The sequence below is a fragment of the Pleurodeles waltl genome, chromosome 4_1 (genome assembly GCF_031143425.1).
Source record: "Pleurodeles waltl isolate 20211129_DDA chromosome 4_1, aPleWal1.hap1.20221129, whole genome shotgun sequence".
NCBI lineage: Eukaryota > Metazoa > Chordata > Amphibia > Caudata > Salamandridae > Pleurodeles > Pleurodeles waltl.
In genome coordinates, this window is record NC_090442.1 from 455,996,433 (window position 1) to 456,021,295 (window position 24,863).

The following is a 24,863-nucleotide window of genomic DNA, read 5'->3' on the forward strand; positions in this document are numbered from 1 at the left end:
GGCTCAGTGCATGATGCCTACATCCTGTGGAATAGCAGCATCACTTATGTGATGGGTCAACTCCAGAGGCACTGTGTGTGGCTATTAGGTGAGCACCTGGAAGCAAGTCATTGGGAATGGTTGTCTGGGTCTGGGGTTATCCCTACAGGTTAGTGTGTGTCTAACAGTTGTCCCTCGCCATTTGCAGGTGACTTTGGTTACCCCAACCTGTCATGGCTACTGACCCCAGTGAGGAATCCCAGGACAAGGGCAGAGGAACGCTACAATGAGGCCCATGGGCGAACTAGGAGGGTGATCGAGCGGACCTTCGGCCTCCTGAAGGCCAGGTTCAGGTGCCTCCATATGACAGGTGGATCCCTATTCTACTCACCAAAGAAGGTGTGCCAGATCATCGTGGCCTGCTGTATGCTTCACAACTTGGCTTTGCGACGACAGGTGCCTTTTCTGCAGGAGGATGGTCCAGATGGCAGTGTTGTGGCAGCTGTGGAGCCTGTGGAAAGTGATGAGGAGGAAGCAGAGGAAGAAGACATGCACAACAGGGACTCAGTGATCCTGCAATATTTCCAGTGAGACACAGGTAGGAATACAAACCTGCCTACTACATGTACTTCAACACTACTACTTCTCTCCTGTCTGTCATTTTCACCCAGTGTATGGTCACTGAGTTGTCACTTTCCCTTACGATTTCACAGATGTGGGTCCCACTGTGTGACATCTGTCTAGATTCCTCATGGACTAGAGCTGTGTGACATAGGTATGTTGACATTACTATTTTAAAAACATTTTAGCACTATAATTGCTAATACACTATTTCGAAATCACAGACAGACTCCAGATCGTTTTGTGCTTTAGGTGTGTTTATTTAAATGCTCAATATTGGAGGGGGTAGTGAAATGGTGAGGGGTGATGGCGGAGGAGTGTCCATGGCGGAGTCCAGTCTATTGGTCTCACAGATGCATTGCCCATATGGGCATAGGAAGTGGAGCTGGGGCAGTTTAATTATGGACAGGGTGACAAAGTGGGACAGTAGGATGACAATCAGGGTGGTCTCATTTCTTGGCGGGGGTCTTGGCATCATGCTCTGTTTTTGTCCTGGATCTCAGGGACCGTTTGTGGGGTGGTTCTCCCTCTGCAGGGGGTGGGGTACTGGTGTGGTGGTCCTGTGGCGGGGCATCCTGTCCACTAGCGCCGGCGGAGGTGGTGGGCAGTTCATCGTCCATGCTAGTGTCAGGGGCCCCTTGTAGTGCCACAGTGTCCCTCCTGGTGTTGAGTAGTTCCTTCAGCACCCCTACGATGGTGCCCAGGGTGGAGCTGATGGTTCTGAGTTCCTCCCTGAAGCCCATATACTGTTCCTCCTGCATGCGCTGGGTCTCCTGAAACTTGGCCAGTACCGTTGCCATTGTCTCCTGGGAGTGGTGGTAGGCTCCCATGATGGAGGAGAGGGCCTCATGGAGAGTGGGTTCCCTTGGCCTGTCCGCCCCCTGTCGCACAGCAGCCCTCCCAGTTCCCCTGTGTTCCTGGGCCTCCGTCCCCTGGATCGTGTGCCCACTGCCACTGCCCCCAGGTCCCTGTTGTTGTTGGGGTGGTGGGTTAGCCTGGGTTCCCTGTAGTGGTGGACACACTGCTAATTGACGTGTCCTGGGGACAGAGGTATGGGCCCACTTGGTGGGTGCTGTGCTGGTGTTTCCAGAGGGGGGAAGGTCTGTGGTGGCCTGTGCCTGTGTGAGGGGAACCGACTGTCCAGAGGTCCCTGATGGTCCGGGCTGGTCATCTAGATCCAGTTGGACAGAGGTGCTGTCATCACTGTGGGCCTCTTCTGTTGGTGGTGTGGACATGTGTGGACCCTCCTGTCCGGTGACGTTGGGTGGGGGTCCTGCAGGGGTATAAAAGGATGTTTATTAAATCTGTGTGTGTAATGGTGTGCAATGGGTGGGTGACCGTGTACCCCAGTGCTAGCATTCCTGTGTGGGAGCTTGTGGGATGATGGTTTAAGGGGGGTGTATGGGTATGTGCAGTGGGCATGCTTTGGTGATGGGGGTCCATGCTTTGTTGTTGCATGCAGGGCTTGGTGTTGGGATGGGTGGTTTGTGAAGTTGGGACATATGTGAGGAGTTGGGGTGCTGGGGGTGAGGGTGGGGGAATGTGATAGCATGCAGGTAGGGTGGGGGATGTAATAGTAAAGCTTTGACTTACCAGAGTCCATTCCTCCACCTACTCCTGCGAGGCCCTCAGGATGCAGAATCGCCAAGACCTGCTCCTCCCATGTTCTTAGTTGTGGGGGACGAGGTGGGGGTCCGCCGCCAGTCCGCTGAACCACCAGGTAGTGTATTGAGACCACGGAACGCACCTTCCCTGTAGGTCGTTCCACCTCTTCCTGATGTCCTCCCGATTTCTTGGGTGCTGTCCCACTGCTTTGACCCTGTCCACTATTCTTCGCCATAGCTCCATTTTCCTTGCAATTGAGGTGTGCTGCACCTGTGCTCCGAATAGCTGTGGCTCTACCCAGACGATTTCCTCCACCATGACCCTGAGCTCCTCCTCCGAGAACCTGGGGTGTCTTTGCCGTGCCATGGGGTGGTGTAGGTGATGTGTGGGGTGGAGTGTGTGGTGAAAAGTGTGGTGATATGTAGTGGTGTGTTGTGTGAGGTGCGTGGAAGTTGTGTGGGTGATGGTGTTGTGTACCTGTGGATGCTGTTGTTCTTGCTAGTGGTGTCTCTCTCTGTCCTTCTTTCGGAATTTTTTGTCGTGGGGGTTTGTGGGTGATGTGGGTGTGTGTTTTATATTGTATTGGGTGTGTGGGAGTGGTGTGTGTATGTGTATCAGGTGTGTGTATTTTGAATTGTCCAATGTTGTTGTGTTTTGTAAGAGTGTGTGTATTTTGAGCGCGGCGGTGTGTACCGCCAATGGAATACCGCGGTTGAAAGACCGCCGCGTGGATTCGTGTGTCGTGATAGTGTGGGCGTATTTCTGTTGGTGTGATGGTGGAGGTTTTGTTTACGCCAGTTTATCACTGACCTTTGGTGTGGCGGACTTGTGTGGGTGTCTGACTTTTGGCAGATTCCGAAATGTGGGTCATAATAGCTGTGGCGGATTTCCGCGGTCGCGGCGGTGTGTTGGCGGTCTTCTGCACGGCGGTAAGTGGCTTTTACCGCCAATGTTGTAATGACCGCCTATGTGTCATCATTTTGGGAGGGTGCCTCTGGGAGAGGAGTGTTACCTCTTAGGAGCATATTTTCATGCATTTATACCAGCATGCATGGCACACATTAATTGGCTTTCCTCCCTGATGTACAAAACAAACTCACAGCTGCCCCAGCTCTGGATTGAGGACTGAAGTTAATGAGAAAGTTCTCTACAGTTTTCTCCATCATTCTAAGCAACGTAAAGGAAGAGGTTTCAGGTCTGGTTATACATCAGAGCCTGGAAGCCATTTTGGTTCAAAACTGTGAACGGGAACTACCAAAAATAATTGCAGAAGTTTATACATCTGTAGGTAGAGATTCCTTAAATACTCGACCTGTTAAGCCACACTTAAAACCTAAAAATTACACTGTTAAAAAGAAATCTGCAACAGATGGGGAAAAAAACAATAAAGCTAAAAGATTAATTGGATCATCAGCAAGGGTGGTTATAACTTAGGAAACAACAAAAAAAATAAAAAAATCCGAATGGCATCAGTATTCTGATAGCCACTCTTTACGTTCTTTTGAGGACACAAATCAAAAGGATGTGTAACTGATGTCAGTGTAAAGACGGAAGAGAAAGGATTGGACTCTATAAACCCAATAAAAATTAACAAAGTTGCCAGACTTTCTAAATAAGTGCTGATCCAGCTTCAAATCTACCTGCAGAACAGGACTTGGGCAAGAGCACTGCTAGACAGCTCAACATAAGTCACAATGGCACATCAGATGCTTCAGAGGTTTCTGGATGCAGATCCAACTGATGCATTTATACACATCAAGACTCCAGATCAACATTTCAATTCTTCTGATATGGTGTACAACCTAAAAACACAAACTGAAGGTGACATACCACATATTATCAAAATAGTCTTCTGGACAGAACTATCTGATGATTATGACATCATCCTAGCAGAAGAAGATCCGAAGTGTTTTGTTCAGTTATTAGTTGTCATTTCTAACTGTTGGTACTATTGCTTTTACTCTGCATTAACCATATGTTGAAGACCTATCTATATTGACTGCACTATTCAACAGTATTGTACTATATTTTTTCCACTGCCTTTCAACCCCTGCTTTGTATACACACTTTATTAAGATGCACTATAATGAATATGTGCTTAAAGCACAAATGGCAATAAAAACACACTTAAAAAAAATCCTAGCTGAAGCCTGGCCTCCAGTTCTCATTAGGGAAGCATCCAGGGGAGAGGAAGCCATAAGAGCAGCCTTCTCTTCCATAGTACCTGAAGATATCATGGTAAATTATGCCAGTAAATGGGCCTTGAGACAGTCTCCAGCCTTATATATATGCCAAACGGGGTGGGGTGAACATTCTAGTCCGCACGTTATTCCCCTTTGTAGTGAGCCACAAGTACAATACTCTTTAAAATCAGAAGCAAAACATGGTATTAAAGCATTAGACCAGTTGCATCAAGGCATAATAGCGCCTTGACTTTTAATCATGAACACACACCTTTTTCCTGTCTCTAAGCCAGTCAGTTCCTATAGAATAGAATTAGAATATAGAAATCTGAATTTGCAAACTTAAACATATGCAGTAAAAAATGCTAGTTACCAGTCATGACCAGTTATTATGGTTACACCTACATGACCGATAAAATATGACAGACCACCCCATAGCCTACTGGTCTCGCTTGCATTCCCTAGCTGAAGCACGATTTGCTTCCATTAAAAAAATCCTGATGGCTGTGCCCCCTTGGGTGTGGAAAATATATTATTATTGTTTCTTCTGTACTAGCACTAGATACAGTAACAAAGGCAAGCATTCCTAATGCTTGTGCCTTGCACTCAAGATTGGTACAGTGGACCTCTTCTTTACGTGCAGTAGATGTAAAGTTTCAGTATGATCCCTCTCTTCATAACCAAGCTTTTCTTCAATATGAACAGAATACTGTTCTGACTCCAAACACCTTACCTGTTGAGTCTAACTGAAGTGTCTTTTACACAGATGGCTCTGTCCAACCCAAGTTTGGAACTAAATGTAAGTACTCTGCAGCCTGCTCAGCAGTGTAAGGTGTGCTGAAGGATCATGAGTTCATCACACAACACACCCACACCAACCTCAGGTGATTGTACTGCACAACATACAGAATTACTTGTCCTACTACTTGCCTTACAAAAAAATGACTCATTAGCTCCCACACTCATTTTGTTTGACTCAGTCTTCTGTGAGCAAAGTTACAATGTCGATTTGCAACATAGTCAGTTGAATAGATTTAATGATTCAAAGGGAAAGCCTATAAAAAATAAACAGCTTTTGGGGAAAGGTAGGTGTCTCATAAGACAAGGTTCCATTGGTCCATGTGAGGCACACCTTGGGCCATCAGCGTGGTGGTATTCATGATGAAGGGAACTGAGTATCTGACCTAGAGGCAAAAACGTCAATTCAGACTTTCCTAACCAGATCTCAAATGAAGACCGGCACAGATATTTTAACAGCCATAAATGCAACCAAGCAAGTTGGGAAAACTCCCACAGGTTTTCCTCCCAGATACTCCTACTCCCTCAATTCAGAAAACATTCCAGTAGTTATAATACCAGGAGTGGGAGACAGAATAATACCTAATGATCTGTCTATGTTAGAATGAATCAAAGAAGCACACAATGGGTGGACCTCTGCACATGCAGGAATAAATGCATCTGTGGCACTGCTATAGCAAAGATACTGGTGGCCTAGTTTACATAAACAGACTAGGGACTCTGTTGCACAGTGTGCCATTTGTCAGCAGAATAAACCATTCACCATCAAAAGACCCTCTCCAGCTCCCCTAATGACCTCAAATATCCCCTTCTGAGTGATTTATTTGGACCATATTGGTCCCCTAAAATCAGCTAACTGATATAAGTACATATTTGCTAGCTAATGATTCATGTTCTAGGTTCCTATGGGTTTAGCCACAGAAAAATACAAACACTTCAGCAGTCATTCATTTCCTGTGTTTTCCTCCAAGGCTTACAGAGATTCAGGTGGTCATTCCAAGTTTGGCGGTAACCTGACCGCCACGCCAGTGGCAGTGTTGTGACCGCCACCAGGGTGGCAGTGCAGACTGCCAAATAACAAGTAAGACGGTGAACCCAACGCAACACAGACAACTGACCGTCAGTACCACCACCGCCGACGCACAGTATCCGGTGGCAGTGGGCAACTTCAGGCTGGCAAAAACCTATGTGCTGACCACCACATTCCAAGTTGCCACACAGCCAGGATATCCGAGGCGGGCTGGCCACGACAAAAATCCTGGCAGAAACAGAAAGTACAACAGGAGACACCCACCTCCAGGCACGGGATGCGCCTGCAACCGCCATGGCAAACAAACTGCTAGTCTTCCCAGTGTTGTATCTCACCATATACCTTCAGGGCCAGCGACAACGACAAATACGACAACCGCAAGTATGCCTAGCACAGAGTGGAGGAAATGGCAGTGATACACACCCACACATAACATACATTCACGGACAGCGAAGGCCACACACATACAAACGTACTGTAACAGCACACACATCCACACACAAACAGGCACACACAAAATATGTCAAAGCCAAGTAGCCAATACACACACAAAGCCAAGCAGATACACGCCAAACATACAGCACAATGCACACCAACACAGCCATACACGTCCATACACAACACCCCATAATCAGACAATGACAACTAGACCACAAACATCTCAACACAGGCATAGACAGGCACATTGTCAAACACCACACATACACACATACCATAAACTGAATGTAGCAATGACACCCAATCAACAACACAGGTGACACGTCACGTACAACCAACATAAAAGAAAATCCACAGATGCAGCACCATACACACAGACGCACACAACACCCCATACAATCCCACAAGCAAGCAGTCAGACACATAAAAACATGCACATGGCACAACCTATCTACCCAGATCATGCAACAACACAGACACAACCCATACACAGACCAAATACACCGTCATTGCACACAGATGTCATACCATCATGTAGAAGGAAATCAGGACAAGCATCTCAACTTGCCAAGCACAGCAATGTGGGCAGATGTATTTTTTAAAAAAATATATGACAATAAACTATATAAAAAATGTGCTAAATGGCAAGTTCAAAATCCAGTAATGCAGGACACACTGTCCAGATATCATGGCCCCAACTTGACTCCTGACAGCAAATAGGCCTCCCTGGCATAGGGGCATCAATGGGGCAGCCAGGCACCTCAGGGGTTTGTGAGTGGTCGGGGTGGCTTTGATTTGGAAGGGGCATGTCTCGGTTTGGGCTTGGGAGGGGGGACTTTGGCTCTGGGAGGGTTGGATTTTTTGCTGGGTGGAGAAGCAGGGGAAACACCAGAGGGGAAATCCGAGGAGTGGGAGGTAGAAGGGCCTGGTAGAGTCAGGGGGACATGACGTTTAGGGGTAACACGAGGTGGGAGGCGAGTAGGGAAGAGGTCAAGGGCGGCAAGGAAGACTTTCTTAGGTATACTGCGGCGGTCACCTGATTGAGGGTTGGAAGTGGTGGCAGAAGGAGTGCTCGTCTGATGTGTTGGAGTGCTGTACATGGATGCTGGTGTGTGCAATGTGTGCATGTCTGTGGTGGGTGAATGTTGGGTGGGTGAGTGGGTGCATGGGCATTCATTGGGAGGAGGAGGATAGAGATGCAGGGAGAGGGAATGGGAGATGTGTGAGTGATTGTTGGGGTGGTGTGTGCAAGTGAGATGGATGTAATGCAGGTGGCAGAGAAAGTAGTTGTGGTGAGTGCGGATGTGGTGTGTGGGTTGGGTGTCGGTGAGTCTGCTGTTGTGGTGATTGAGGGTATGACAGGAATGATAGCAGGACCAGTGTGTGATGATGCAGTGCTGGCAGGTGTGAGTGGTTATGTGACTGTAAGGGAGGCAGTGTGGGAAGTGTCTGTTGTTGTGTATGCAGATGTGTGTTGTGTGTGTGCATGCCTGCAGGTTTGTTTGTGATGCTTATATCTTTCTTTTCACACCTTGTCTGTTCTAGTTGGTGTATGCTGGTCTGTAGGTGTGCCTTGGACGAGTGTAGGGAGAGGGGTTGTGGATTGGGAGCGTGTAGCTGGAGAGGGGACGGAAGATGAAGGGACACTGGCTGCCGTCAATGAGGAGGCCATATCCTGAAACGATCTTTGTAGGCCAGACAAAGCACAGTGAATGCCTTTCAGGAAACCATTGGACTGCTGCATCTGGTATGCCAGTCCCTGGATGGCATCCACAATTGTTGTCTGCCCCACGGAGATGGACCTCAGGAGGTCAATAGCCTCCTCATTGAGGGCAGCAGGGCTGACTGGGGCAGGGGCAGAGGTGCCTGCGGCGAAGGAAACACCCACCCTCCTGGGTGAGCGGGCACAGGCAACTGGGTGGGGAGCTACAGAGAGGGCGGTGCTGTTAAGGGGGTGGGAGGACAAGGTTCGTGATGGGCTGATCCCAGATGGGTCTGCCACCGCCAGGGAGCTGCCATCCGAGGAGGACTCTGAATCAGATGCGGTGGTTGCTCCAGTCACCCCTGTGGTGCTCTCCTTGCCCACCGTCCCACTGGTTTCCTCTGCTTTGCTGATGCCAGCCTCCTGGGTCCCGTGGGCTGCTGCATCCCCATTCGCCTGTGCCCTTCCTCCTTCACCAGATGATGCTAATGTACACAAGAGAGGGGTGGAGAGAGAAGGAGGGTGGGAGAAACAGAAAGGAAGGAAGTGGTGATTACCCACACATCCCCTTCAAATACAAACAATACATAAATTAGCCCCTTTCGGATGAACAAGAGACCAATTTGTAATCATTAACAATAGAGTCATGCAAGTGATACCCAAACCTATCAACAATTACCTAAAGCCTGCAGCCTATAAACCTGATTGAAAACTACTACATGTCAACTGACTAAATGACTGATCCAAAAATTCAACCTAATAACATACCAAACCCCATGTCAGTCATTACAGGATGAAACAAATCTGAGCTCAGAGGAACTGTGCACACACACTAACTGACAGGAATGTGTGGGGTACATGTGGTACAGAGGTCTATTTATGTTGCAATTGAAGCAATTGTAATGTTAACGAAACATACCTGTCATTAGACAAATACAGTACCAATATGATCACCTTGTACTACTTCAGTACACACAGAGATGGAGGATGCAGCTGTGACATGATAGAACATTTCAGCGACCCATACGTACAGTTGAATGTGTGTCACAGTACCACCACTTCTGTTCCTGCATGGCTCTACATAGCTGATGTGTCACACTTGTACATGATTGGTGTGACAACCAGGACTGTACACTTCCAAAATCTCATCTGACCACGTAAATCCCAAGTCCAGTGAGAGTCACAGTACACAACCATGCAGAAGTCACCTAACAGTCTACACCTACCACCTTATGGCTGCTGTGCTGCCCTCAGGCGACTATTGAACTCTGGGTAGGCAACCACCAGAATGCGGGTCATTAGGGGGTCAGGGTCCGACAGACACCCCTTCCATGTTGGGAGGCCATTCCCAGCTGGGCCTCTGCGGTCTCCTGGGCTCAGCGCCTCAGGTCCTCCCACCGCTTCCTGCAGTGGGTGCTCCACTGGCTATAGACCCCCAGGGTCTGCAATTAATGGGCGATGGCTCTCCATAACCCTTTTTTCTGGTGGGTGCTGACCTGCATTGGAAACATTCTGAAAATGGGGGACATGCTGTAAATTATACCAATACAGCTGCAACGTTTGGCGACACACAACATACACAGACCATGCACACTGCTAATATACCACAAACATCATGTGCATGCAAAACCCCAAATCAGTAATTACATGTCAATGTGCACACACATTCATCCTCAAACACCACCCGAAATGTGAAACAAAGGACATTGTACTGACCTGTTGCTCTGGAGCACCGTACAAGCGCCCATACAGGAGTAGGATCCGTTCCACCAGTTTCTCTAGCTCCTCACTTGTGAAGGCTGCGGCCCTATCCCCTGCAGTGCGTGCCATCGTTGCTTCAAGATTCAGGACACAGCAGCACATGAAGTGGAGGTCTACCTTGCCCGAATGCCAGGAGTCAGGTGAGCTGGCCCATACAAAATGGTGGTTACGACCGCAGCGGTCATGACCACCACGACAACTGCCGCATACGGAATGAGGTCACTTCCATCTGTCCAATGCATGCAGGACAGGTGGATGCCATTTTAGTGTTACATGACTGTCCTGAGTTCACACTGCATCATCACCTGCATATCATCACAAATTCATTTATTTCAGTTACACTTTGTGGATAACCACATATGTAGTGAATGTCAGGTAACATAACCACATTTGTTACTACATTTGTCAGTATTGACAATCCGTATGGTGGAACACATGGAAGGTGTATGTTTACGTGTCCTGTACACGTCCATTGTCACAGGGATTATGTGGCACTGTCTGATTGGGAATGGAGTGTGGAGTAATGTGTCTTCCCACAGTGTGACATCCAAGCTACATGACCAATAATTTGTGATTGTCGTATGTCATACTTGGTGCTCAACATTGTGAGAGGTTCCCAGATTGTTGCTTGTCTCCCTACTGAGATATCGCCAAAATGGAGTGACGAGGAATGCACCAGTTTTCCGGCCACTAGTAGAGCTTGAAACCATGGAAGAGCGCCACTTCATCCTGAACTATCGATTTAACCGTTTGAGCATCAGGGAACTGGTTGCCCAGTTGAAGGCAGACCTCCTGCCGGTTTTGAGAAATCCCCCATGCCATTCCTCCAACAGTCCAGGTGTTGTCAGTCCTGCATTTTCTGACAAGTGGCTCTTTGCAGGTGACTGTGAGACTGGCTTGAGGGATGTCACAGCCCAAGTTCAGTAAGGTGTTGCAGGATATGCTGGATGCCCTACTCAAGCATGTGAACAGATACATCAGATTCCCACAACATGCAGAATTGGCCAATGTCAAAGCAGCCTTCTACAATATATCAAATGTCCCACATGTAATAGGAGACATTGATGGGACTCACATCGCCTTGGTGCCTCTGAGGGCCAATGAACAGGTCTACAGAAACCAGAAGAGTACATATTCACTCAATGTACAAGTGGTGTGTCTTGCAGACGAGTACATAACACATGTAAATGCAAAATTCCCAGGATAAGTACATGAATCCTACATCCTGAGGAACAGCAGTGTTCCTGCATTGATGTCACAGCTATAGGGAGAAAGGGCCTTGCTCATAGGTATGTATACTGCTCTACATGTCAGACGTTTGTACCCCTCCCTATACAGTCTACACTCTGCTTAGCATTGTTACATATAGTCATGTCCTCTTTTCCACACAGGTGACTCCGGATACCCCAACCTGCCCTGGTTCCTGGCTCCTGATACCTGTTAGACATCCAACTACAGGAGGGGAGAACAGGTACAATGAGGCACATGGCCAGATGAGGTAAGTGATTGAGAGGATTTTCTGCCTCTAGAAAGGTAGATTTCATTGCCTCCATGTGTCCAGTGATGCACTACAATACCCACCAGGGAAAGTCTGCAAGATCTTTGTTGCATGCTGCATGCTCCATAATCTGGCCCTCAGAAGGCACATCCCACTGTTGGAGGAGGGGGACATTAAAGCCGGAGCAGTGTTTAGGGCCGGTGACTCTGATGCGGAAGAGGAGGCAGACGAGGATGAGGCACATGACAACAACACCGACCTGATTCGTCACCACTTTCAATGATGTACAGGTATCTGTGATTTGTATGTCAACTGCACTTGGAATATGTATTGTTAATGCCAGTCTGTACCCAGATTTTGCATGCATCAAGGTGTGTGTGGAGACTACAGCCTTCCATCTTATTTTCCGACCCTGAAAGGTAGCTGACTTACCATGAGGGGTAGTCGTAATGCATTGCTGGTAATGATGTGTGGAATGCTGGTGCCATTACAGAACATCCTTATGGTTGTACCAAAGGTCTGAGTCACCAGTCTGCCTGTTTGGGTTAATGTAAGGGGGACTTATCAGTCTTGTCCTGCTGTGTAGGCATGTCATGCTACATTGTCAGCTGCTGTGTGGCAACTACCTGTTCCTGACTACTCAGGGAGGTGGACAGTAGAGGATGTTGCCTATGTGACATCTTACCTGTCCAACACATGTGTGTGAGTGACCGTGCAGACCCTTACATATGTGGTATCATAGCTGCTGGGACAATCATCCTGTGATGGTGTTCAACTGCTGTTGATGTATGACTGTGGATTACATACCTAACAACATTGTGCCTAATTCCATTTCATTTTCCCTCTTCAGGTCACATCTCTGTTTACACTCTGCTTACTGAATTGCCTGTTGGCATCATTGACAGTGGATGTTACAACAATATGGATGTACTTACACACCTGCTGGAGTATCCCACTATATCTGTCACTTTGACATAATTGTTGTGTAGACATGTGTATATATTTGCTGCTTGCAAGCAGAATACTACAAACAATGAAGAGACATGCACCATGACTTGTGATAATTGGTGTTTATTTAGTGTTTAAAGTCAAAGTCCAGAGGAGTGGGTTTATGGTCTAGATGAAGGTCAGAGTGGGTGGTACAGGTGTTTGGTTCACAGGTCCTGTATCCATTTGCCTCGGAAATGATGGGAACTTGGTATTGGACAGTCAACAGGGTGTAGCAGGGGCACATAAGGGTGACAGGGAGAAGAGGGATCACTTCCTGGTGGGGGGATTGATCTTTAACTCAGGTCCTGCCGGATGTCTGGATGGCTGTCCTCTTTTACAGAGGGGAGGGTCCCTCAGCTGCAGGGGTAGGGGTGCTGGTGGCCTGTGGGTCCTCGTGCTGGGCCTCCATTCCAGTAGCAGGTGCCGATGTTGAGGGCAGTGGTGTAGACTGACTACTGGATGGGGCGTGCTGTTAGGTGGAGGATGTCCGCAGGATGTTGTTCAGTTCCTTGATCTCCCCTAATATGAAGACCATGGTGGCATTGAGTGCCTGCCACTGCTGCATGGCCTCCTGGTGGTATTCCCCCTGCAGCCTTTCAGTGCCTTGCAAGGTGGTGAGTATCTGGCCCATCTTGTCCTGGGATTGCTGGTAGGCACCCAGGACTCTGGAGACGGCCTCATGGCCAGTTGTGTCTCGTACCTGCCTCGTCCCTTGGCCCACAATTGCCCTTCCAATGGCCCTTGCACCCTGTGTATGTTCCCCTGGTGCAGTGTGCCCCCTCCCACTAACACCAGTACCGTCATTGTCTTCGGTTTGCACCGTTGACTCCTTTCCCTGTCCTGTGGGGCACACTGATGATTGATGTGACCTTGGGACACAGGTTTACGTAGGTGGGCTCTGCTGTGCAATGGATGCCACAAGGGAGGTTGTTTCAGTTGTGGGCAGGGTGAGGCTGGTGCTGGTGGACTGACCACTCATGGGCCAGGTTTATCATCCATATCCAGACATTCAGGGGATTCCTACACTATTGAACCTGCTTCCAGACCTGGGCTTCCTCTGCTGTGTGGTGGTACTTGGGAGACCCGTGGAATGAGAGTTATTGTGTCACATGATGTAGAAGTGATACACATGGTTGTATGCCATCATTGACTGGATTTGCAGGGCATTATTGACATTGACAGTTACTAGACTGCTGCTTGTGTTTCCATCAGTGGAATGTTGCAATGGTCCTATTTTGGGGAATAGTTTATATTTGTCTTGCTACTGTCATTGTCATGTACTGATGTGCATTCCAAATACATTCTGGTGACGGGGAGTGACATGGTTTAACATGCAAGTGCTGAGATGTGAAGTGGTTGTAGCAGTAATGCAAGAGTAGGGAGTGTTGCATTGTGGTAGTTGTAGTACTTGCTGCAGTGTGGGGTATCCATCCACAAGGTGGGCCTGTGAGGGAATGGTGTCAGTAGGAGCTGTGGCATGCAAGGGTGAGCATTGGGTCCATAGTGGGTTTGTGCACGTTGGGGTGGTGTGATGGGGTGAGAGGGTGGAGTGGGTACATGCTGTGCATGGGTACATGTTGGCCAGGGTATGTAGTTGACTTATCAGTGTCCAGTCCACTAGGTATTCTTGGCAGCCCTTCTGGGTGTAGGATGGCAAAGACCTTTTCCTCCCACGTTGATAATTCTAGTCCTCATGACAGCGATTTGGTGCCTGGAAGCCATGGCCCATACCTTCTCCCGTAGGTTGTTCCACCTCTTCCTAATGTCCTTCCTTGAGAGTGGATGGTTCCCTGCAGCGTTCACCCTGACCACTATCCTCTGCCCTAAGTCGTTTTTCCGGGCATTGGATGTCTGAAGGACCTGTGTTCCAAACAGTTGTGGCTCCACTCTGACGATTTCATCTACCATTACCCCCAGCTCCTCGTCTGTGAATCAGTTTTTTTTTGTTGTTGTGCCATGCTAGTTGCATCGTGGGTAGGGGATGTGTGTGTGCAGGGATGCTGGGTGTACTGTTTGTTGGTGTGAGTTAGGGTAATGGGATGTGCGTGTGGTTTGTGGTGTTTGTGTGCAGTGGTATGTTGTGTGATGCATGTTCAGTGTGATGGTGCCTGTGATATCTAGGTGCAGTGCCTTCTTTCAGTGTGCTCCTGCCTCGCTCTAACAAAGTTTCTTGATGCAAAGTGTTCTGGGTATGTAAGGGGGGCTGTTTTTTAGTGCTGTGGTCAGGTGTGCGTATGTGTATAAGGTGTGGAGAAATGGTATTATCCAATGTGGCATAGTGTTCTGGTGGAGGTGCATTTTTTCTGTGGCGATTCAGATCGCAATTGGAATAGCACCGTGTGGAGACCACGGTGTAGATTTGTGATTCATTATTTGGCTGGCAGGATGTTCTCGCATGGCAGTGCTGGTGGTGCAGACGCTTCCTTCACACCGTCATTTCGGTCGACGGTGTTTTTTGGGTGATTTTTAAGCGGTGTTGTGTTGGTGACTCATAATTGCGGCGGTCTTCAGACCGCCATCACTGGCGGTCTTTCGGCGGACGCCAAAGTCAGAATGAGAACCTATTTCTTTAAAAATTCATATCTCCGGTTCCTCTTATCCAATTTTATTTGTTTTGGTGTAATTTTAAAGATACAAATATAATCTATTTTTATAAATTGGTGTTGAATTTTTATTGTGTTTTGTGTTTTACTTATTCACTGTTTTGTAATTTTTAAATGCTTTACACATTTGTCTCCTAAGTTAAGCCTTGTCGCTCATTGCTAAGCTACCAAGGGTTGAGCTGGGTTTAATATATTGAGACCTAACAGGACATAAGTGGAGGTTAGTGGCCTATTGCTAAGTATAGGTACCTACATGCCCTTACCAGTAATCCACTTTCCAACAAAAGTCAATCATGGTATTTGCATTTGTTGTTCCGTCATACAACCTATATCAAGGAACTTCAAGCATCCTTCTTACACCACCATACACTCCTTACCCCTTTGTTTCACACTTACACGTTCTGTTTTCTCCCTTGTTAATTTATGTTATATCCATTTAGTAAAGGGCAATGAATCACTCCTGGAGGTGTATCTCGGTGCTTGGCCTACACATAACTGGTATCTAATAGCTAAAACAGCCAGGTTTTCATCAGTTTTTTTAATTTAGAAAAATCTGAGCAACAGCGGAAAAATAATGGAAGCTGATTCCATGCCCTCGGGCCAGTCCAGGAGAACACTTTGCCCCTGTATCACGGGGCATGAATACGAGGAATGGTCAGAAGCACCTTTGTCGCTGGATCTTAGTGTGTGAAAAGGAGAATGATAACATAATTTGTCTTTTAGATACACAGGGTATTTGCCCAACAAAGATTTGTGGTTAAGACAACGTATTTTGGACACAAAGAGCTTACTGACTGCAAGCTACTGAGGGGCTCCGAGGATGAGGGCAGAAGAATAGCCTTCCAGGAGGTTATAAACTAAACAGGCAGCTGTATTTTGTACCACCTGTATTTTAGGCAGGAGGGTATAATATGCTGCCATGAGCATGGCGTTGTTATAATCCAGACAACTAGTTACTAAGGCATGGACTATTTCCTAGCAAGGAAGGAAGCTGTAAAGGTCTTCCTGAATGAGTGATCAACAGCTTGATGTAGTGTTTACCCAGTTTTATTTCAGGGTCCTTTTAAACACAATAGCTGCAAGGTTGTTTTAGTGATCAATCTTCATTCTTTCCCAGGTAGTGACCCCAAGCGAAGGAACTCCATGCCGAGTACTTTTGGTGGAAGAACAAGAGAGTTAGGTAAGATCTCCTGTTTGGTTTATTATTTGTATATCTGTCACCAGTCACCCAGTTTCTGTTATATGTGTAATCCAGGAACACACCCTAATGCCTCAAAACATGCACCAGTCTGTGTAAATCAAAACTCTTTAAAATCACAGGGTCTCTTAATCACTCTATACTGCCTCACTAATAGTCACAAGAGAGGACAGGAAAGCCAGTGTCAAGGGAGGCATTATAGAGGCAACTAGGTGACTAAACAAACAAAGCACAACATCTGGCTAGGAGCTGTTGTGCATAGACCCTGCCCGTGCTTTTCAGGCGTGCAACCTCATACGCACCAGCTGAAGTCACATCCTTCCTGGAACATGGCTGGGATTGTGGGAGTCTCGGCAGGGTTCCTCCCCAGGTTACCCCCGTACCGATGATGCTCGCTGCATCCTCCAACTGGTGAGTCTCGACAGATACAGGAAAGTCCTTGGCTGTCTGGCATTCGGCGGCCTCTCTCGCCAATCTCTTCTCAGCATTCTCCTTCGGTGTCAGCATCCTTTCTGTCATGCCCCTCACATCCTCAATGGAGCCCTCCTTTTCTTTGATCAACTAATCAATCAAGCGGATCCTGCATAGCGTGGCTTGTCGCCCCAGGGGGTCTGCAGGCACTGGTGGGATACTGCATGCCTCATCCAGATGGTGATGGCAGTCGAAGAGCCTTGTCTTGAGCTGCTTTCTGAACTCTCTCTTCCTGCTTCCTCCTGTCAACAAAGGGATTATGGGTGTAGTGGTGCTGATGAGACTCCACCCACTCCTTCTCACTCCCTCCTAGGTTAAAGAACCCATACTCTTTATCCTGCAGGGTGAGAAGACAGGCATCGTCTGGATTCACAAGAGGAGGAGGGGATAGTGCTGCCCCACTCGATAAACCCTCCGCCTCATCACATAAGCCAAGGGAAAAATGTTCTTAAAGGCTGCATGTTAGCAAACCATGTGTAGCGGCTCTGTGCCTTTTCATTGACAATTCCTGGTCAATTTTGATAACTTGGTTTTTTGCAAATTGACTTGGACATGGCACTGACCCCAGTTTAGGAGGCCATCAGTCAGGAGATCAGAGATGTTGTGCTTTGCCAAACAGCAGGACCTCCGTCTTCTCGCTGTTCAACTGACGAAGGTTCAGATTCATCCAGGCTGCAATATTCCTCGTACAATCTTGAAATCGGTACATATGACTGTCAATGTCCTGTCCCAGAGAAATGATCAAATAGGTATTGTCCCGTTCCCATTGAGAGGGATCAAGAATCTCATGATCCTCCAAAAATCTCATGAGCTGTTTGTTCACACAGCTTTCGAGCATTTTATCCAACAATGGGAGGAGAGGTATGGGACAATAATTGGCCAGGTTTTTGGGATCCTCATTAGATAGTATAAGGGAGACCAAAGCAGTCTTCCATGCTGATGGTAATTTTGCTGACTCTAGAGAAAGGTTGAATAAGAATAGGATAGAGGGAACCAGCACTGCTGATAGAGTAGGTGAGATCCTATGGAGGACAAACATCTGTGGGGAACCTGCTTTAACCTTAGTATGAAATGCTAGGTTATGGTCTCCAGTAACAGGCTCAAACCTATCCCAGTGCGGAGAAGAGTCATTATGAGGCACCATCTGAAAAATGTATTTAATCTGACCCTGATTGATGGGAAATTTCTGTTATATAGCATCAATATTGTCCTCAAAAAATCAGTTAGGGAGTTACATAGTTGTTGGGAGGCAAGAATGTCTGAAACGCAGGCATGAGAGTGATAAAATCATTGAGCACCTTCTGAAACTCTTTGGAAGAGTTGCCCACATGCGCAGCCATGCTGGAGATAAAACTCCTCGTAATCTTTCTGATGTGGGCATGGTATTCAGATAAAGCAGATTTAAAGGATTCTTTGTCATTTAAAGTTTTTGAATGGCACCAGCATCTTTCAGGCTTTTTGCACCCTGCTTTCAGCCTACTTAATTCCCTAGAAAACCAAGGTGAATGAGGCCTGGAAGAAATCTGCTTAGAGTGTTTAAGTGGTGCTATTTTTTCAAATGCGGTAAACCGAGCATTGCGATAATTATGTAATGCTACATTAATGTCTAAGCCTTGGGTCATAGCTACCAATGAAAAGACTTTAGAGAACTTTTCCGGCGAGATGATATTTCAAGCTCTATGGGTCTTTTTCCCCACTATAGCAGATTGATTTTGTAGAGTCAGTCAAGCAAACTGGTACTTAATCAAATGATGGTCTGTCCAGGTGAGGGTAAGAGGGACTTCACTAATCAGGAGTGGTGAGTTTATGAAAAGCAAGTCTAGTGTGTGGCCAGGCATATGTTTGGGGTCTGCAATACACTGGTGGAGACCCAGTGTCTCCAAGTTTTCAAAAAGAGCAACCTCTGGCTTTGAAACGTTCTCCCCATAGAAGTTGAGGAAGAAATTATTAGTGGGGAGTACGTATGGGGCAATGTGCTCAGTCAAAAGAGGACTAAAGCCTTTGTTAGATCCCAGGGGCAGTAGATTAATGTTCCCTTTCAGTGAAAACCTGTTGCCAGCTCCGGTTTGAATATACATATTTTCACCGACTGCTGATACATGATTCAATAGTTTGAACCATAATAGAGTTGTGAAATACAATGGCAACTCCACCATCTGATCTGGATTATCTGTCCAGTCTGACCAGCTGGTAGTTGTCACGCAGGGCGAGAGGAATGCAGGGGAGAGGTGACACATTAAACAAGTTTCCATAAAAACGGAAATCTGGGGAAAGAGATGTTTGAAGATCTCAGATTTCAACTGAATGCTTTGGTAGAGACCTAATATTGCAATAAATACCATGGAGAGGACTCTGACGGGATAGTAACAGAAGAGCCAGTTGAGGAACTGAAATTCGACCCACTCCTTAGTGACAAAGGGGGAAGTACAAGTCACCAGGACCTTATTTGTAGCCAATAAAACCTGCAAGTTCAACAGTTAATCGGGCCTTCCAGAACCAGAGAAGAGAAATAACCACAAGTTGGTTTTGGCCTATCAGGATGCCAAAAATGTTAACAATTTCACACAGTAATGCAGCAGAGTAACAAAGCCTATCCTTGGAAATCATAGTTATTGCATGAGAGGCAGGGGTCCTGGCTTCTGGTGACGTTCGGGCGTGGACAGGCACAGATGGGCTTTCCTTTGGCGCACCAGCAGCACATTCGTGCTATGATCCAGCTGAAATAGATGCAGCTGAGATGAGCAGTAGACCACTAACCAACCAGGAAGTGGGCAGCATCCGATGGAATTAAGATTACCAAACCGCCCTTTCTGCACAAACAGTTACTGCAGCGGCAGACCGAAAGGTACTAAGTTTATCAAGGTGCAGCGTCCATAATCAGGTAAAATCCCTCCCCAAACACTGTTACTGTTTTTCTGTATTTCTTCCTGCATCATTTACCTTCAGCTGCCACCCTCCCTGTTCTTCTGGGGAGCCTCAAATGATACTTTTTCCTGCACAAAACTATCCTGACCTTAACACTGGCATCCGTGCATTATGGTGCAAAGATGTTTGCATTAGCAGTAAGCAGCCATAAGTGCACCAGAACATGAGGAGAGAACTGTCTCATTTCTTTGAAGATGTGATCCAGTTCTGCGCTCCCATCCCCACAACATAGCAACTTAATTTACTGCACTGTATGGCATGAACTCTGTGAAAATATCCTCCTTGATCTCTAGCTTCCTCTCACACATTACCATTGTTGAAATACAAGTAGGCAGTGCTAACAATATTCACCTACTTTTTTTTCTTTTTTCTGGTTCCTTAGTCCCTACTGTCATTGCAGGCCTCCTGACACACAAAGCACACCCGACTCATGTAATGTGAGCAAAACTGCAATTAGCAGCACAGTGCATCCCCAAAGACATTTTATGACAGACACATGACAAATACAGATACACATACATAATTTCTTTTGACATATTTTATAAATCCCATTGTAGCTGTTAGACAGCAGGTGTTATACAGTTAGATGAAAAATTATAAATAGTAGAGAAAGAAATATTACATATTGTTATACCATGATGTACTGGTGTTCAATCTTGCATCTTCACACATACACACTTTTTATGATTGATTTGTGTTACCTCAAGTCATGCATTCTGTTCTTCACCACGTTGTGTAATCCTGGGCAAGTCATTTCAACTCCCTCGTTACCTAATCATCTAAAGGACTAGCTCCTAGAAATAGTTGTATGGAACTATATAAGTTACATGTATTAAGTTTCCTTTTGATATGGAAGTGAGCAATGTCTGACACCAGTAGATGGCTCTTTGTGCTGGAACACATGGATTTGAGCAGGTCCAAACTGAGGTATATTCACATAACAGTGAAGAGTCTTCAGCAATAGTCAGCACCAGCCTAATAACAGCCATTTTATTTTATGATTCAGCACTAAATATATATATGTATATAAATATATATATAAATATATATATATATGTGTGTGTATGTGTGTGTGTATATATATTGAATATATATATATACATATATATTCTATGTATATATATACACATTCGTATACACACGCACACACACACATATATGTGTATGCCTATATACGTACATTAAATATATATAATACACGGAGAGAGAGACAGAGTGAAAGATAGAAATAGGTATATTTATATATAAAACCATAAAGCCACTGGAGGCAACACAACCCACCTAATCTCCTTAGGCGGCTGTGCTGGAAACATTTGTGTCCTTATCCGTAACCTCTTTAGCTTCAATTTATTTGTTTACTTTGTAAAAGCCTAAAGGAACTTTAGTTAGCATAAAAAAAGATTGAACAATTGTCCTGTGCAAAAGGGAAGACATGATAATTCATTTTCATCTTACAGAGAAACTGCTTTAAGGACAAACAACACTATTTCAAAGCAGCTGGAAAATCTCAATGTTGCATTCTGAAATGAAAACACGTAAAGTTGGTTTTAGCTTGCAAGATAGTTTAAACTAGCCACGCTAATTTTCCTCTCCAACCTTTAAATAACATTCAGAGTTTCAATAAAATGAAAGCAGTCCTCAGTTGAAACGTTTACGAATTCAAACAAATGTATGAACGTCAACTAAGAATCACTTATCTGCTTTCTGAAGAGAGTGCGTGCTAAAAATGACTCTGTGCAAGGCATTAAGAAAGAAGATGAAAGGCCACACAGGGGCGTGCCTTAGAGGGAACCGAGAGTATGATATAGTCTCTTACCACACCATACTATGCACCTCCATTGTCAGGGAGAGAGGGGTGTTACCAGGAAGGACAGTCCCTGGACAGAGCATACTGTTGCCACCTGTTATCCAAGAGAGAGGTCTCAGTGGAGAGGCCATTCTCACTCTACACACCCTACTAGTCACACCCATCATCTGTTGACAGAGGATGCCACTCTATGTACATAGCCTAATACAGACACCTGCCAACTGAGAGAGAGGCGTGACAGGAGAGGCTAGTCCATGTACATGCCATACTATGCACACCCATAATCTGAGACAGAGGTCTCAGTGGAGTGGCCAGTCTTTCTCCATACAGCCTACTATGCACATATGTCACCTGAGAGAGAGGTCTGTAAGGAGAGGGTAGTCCATGTACACACCTTACTATGCACAGCCATCATCTGAGGGAGAGGTCTGATAGAAGAGACCAGTCCATGCACAGACCCTAATATGCACAACCGTCATCTGAGTGAGAGGACTTAGTGGAGCGGCAGTCTCCCTCTATACACCCTATTACCCAAACCTGTCATCTGAGAGCGAGATCTGGAAGGAGAGGGCAGTCCATGTACACACTTTGCTGCGCACTCCCATTATCTGAGAAAGAGATGTGTGGAAAGCGGGTGCAGTCCCTGCAGACACCCTACTATGCACACCTTTCATGTAAGAGAGAGGTCTGAGGGAAGTGGCCAGTCTCTTGTTACACCTTACAACACACACCCATCATCCAAGAGAGGGATCTCACTGGAGAGGCCAGTCCTTCCATACACACTACTACGTACATGTGTCATCTGAGAGAGAGGCCGTGTGGAGATGCCAGTCTCTCCCCACAACTTCCTACACCACACCTGTCATGTAAAGATAGATCTCAGTGGAGAGGATATGCCATCCGACATACTACTATTTCCCTACAATTTTGTTTTGATTCCTTAAGACTCGCGCTAGAGTAGCTCACAAGCTTCAAAGGGGTGAAGCTTGGTGCATGGACACATGCAATCTTGCAGGAGGCTCGTGAGACGCAAGGAGAAATACTAAGCCTGCCTAATGTGTTTGACAATCCCACGATCCTCTTGTGAGACGTGCATGGAAAATTACTGGGCCTGCCACAAGGTGTTTTACTGTCCTGCAAGAGTCTCACGAGATCGTACAGGGAGAAGTGAAAAACAAAAGGCCAAAGCTCAACCAATATTTACCATCCTTGATACCTGGGGACCCAGAGATAGCTCAGGTTGTTCTTGATGTTTCAGAGGAGAAGGAAGCCTGCTGGAGTTGTGCTCAGCAGAAGTGGTGGAATGTGTAATTGAGACAGACTGGTGACTGGTGTATAAGAAACTGCTCTAAGTTCAGGTAATTAGAAATGTTCTTTATAAACGTTATTGAGAAGTATCAGTAAGTGCACTACTGTTGGTAAATGTATTCTGTAAAAGGTTTAGTGAGTCAAAAACTGTTTGTAGAGGCGCATGTTTATTAATATAGGTTTTGAGAGATAGACTTTAGAATGTGGAGAGATACCACCAAGTACTGGATGTTGTGTTAAAAAAATAATTGTTCACTCTGTATGTAGTTATAAGTAAAAGGGGCAGTGTTTCTGAAATTATCAAACAAAGCATCTGCAATATGTTAAGACAAAGTCAAGGGTTTCTATGAGCCTTACTGTGCACATTTTGTACATATATTAGATATCTGAGTATAGATATTGCAATTTCTAGAGTATAACACCGTGCTCACTTGGGATAGGCATCCAAAAAGGAATGAGTTACTTTACATATTGTTGTGGAACCTTGTTTGAAGGCAAGTTATAACTTAATTGTGAAAAAATGCACTGATTGAGGATGTTGAATTCTTCAAGAAAAGGAATATGAAGATAGTGGTACAACACATATGACTATGTGATTGTGGGTGAAAAATGTACAAAAAAACCTTTACAGTATATAATGATGTATCACTGTCATCAACTATTTATCAGTACCTAACTTTAAATTTTTTAATTTTCTTGTCTTTCTTTTAGGTAGAAAATGGAAAGCATCAACATCCAGTAGGCAAATGAAGCAAAATGGGAGGAGGTGTTGGTGTTGTGGTTTGTCAATGTAGTTGCTGTAGTTTAAAATGTTGTTAAATTGTTTTTTTGTAATACAATGTTTAAAATTATGACTAATTTATTTCCATAAAGGCTTTTAAAGATTTTATTATTATTACAGTCTTGCAATGTTGACTTAAAGTGGCAATTCCATCTTCAAGAACTGTAACTGTGCTGCTTGATATAGTTCTATATATAAGGTACTGCAGAGAGCTTAGTGCTTCTTCCCACTGTAGTATAAAGATTTTTAGACAAGAGAGAGGTTTTGGCACAGATGCAAATGCATCCTAATAATATGGTATGCACTGCTGTCAGCTGGTGGAGATGGCAGTTCTTTCACACATCTTATTAAATATGTTTGTCATTCCGGCAAGACATTTCAGCGCAGAGGTCTGTCTCTGTGTACAGCTTACAACACATGCCTGTTCCCATAAAGAGGTTCTGAGAGAGAGATGAGTGTCTTCTTACATTCAAATATGCAGGTTGGTTGTCCAAGAAAGTTGTCAACAGAGAATACTGTTTACTGTACTAATGACATTCATTATCAAGAAGAGAGATATGAGCAGAGTGAGCAGTGTCTACGCACAGCCTATTTTGAACATGTGTTACCCTGGGGAAATGTCTGAGCTGGCCCAGTAGTCTATGTATACCTTAGTTTTTCTGCTTGTCATCCAGGAGAAACTACTCTGTACAGAGCTTTATTTCTCTATGCACCATAGTTGTACATCTGTCATTCATCAAAGATGTCTCAGCAGAGTGGTCAGTCCCTACCAACACCATAGTATGCAAACCACTCATCTAAGAGAGAGATCTAATGATAGGGGACAGTCCTTTCCCACGCCCTACTTTACGCACTTGTCATCCCAGAGATAGCTTTCAGTGTAGAGGCCAGTACTTCCCCAACCCCTACTAAGCACACCTGTGATCTGAGAGAGGTCTTAATGTAGAGGCCAATCTCTTCCTACACCCTAGTACACACACTCTTCATCTAACAGAGACTTCTCAATGTTGAGTCCAGTCCTTTCCCACACTGTATTGTGCATCATGTTTATCCTGGGGAAAGACTTTAGTGGAATGTCAGCCCCTATTATTACCTACTATGTAGAGTGGTTCTTCTGCGATGAGGTTTTTTTGAAGGTCCGGTCTCCCTTCACTCCTTACTAGAT

General features: G+C 45.7%; 1 long non-coding RNA gene across 1 annotated transcript in view; it reads left to right on the plus strand.

Moving 5' to 3' along the window:
• LOC138288524 (uncharacterized) overlaps nucleotides 1–23,714 on the plus strand; it is a 104,462-nt gene extending 80,748 nt beyond the window's left edge. The window contains exons 2-3 of the long non-coding RNA XR_011202436.1: nucleotides 16,326–16,388; nucleotides 23,629–23,714. This is a non-coding gene — a long non-coding RNA (uncharacterized lncRNA). The remainder of the gene's footprint in view (nucleotides 1–16,325; nucleotides 16,389–23,628) is intronic.
• Nucleotides 23,715–24,863: the final 1,149 nt, after the last annotated feature.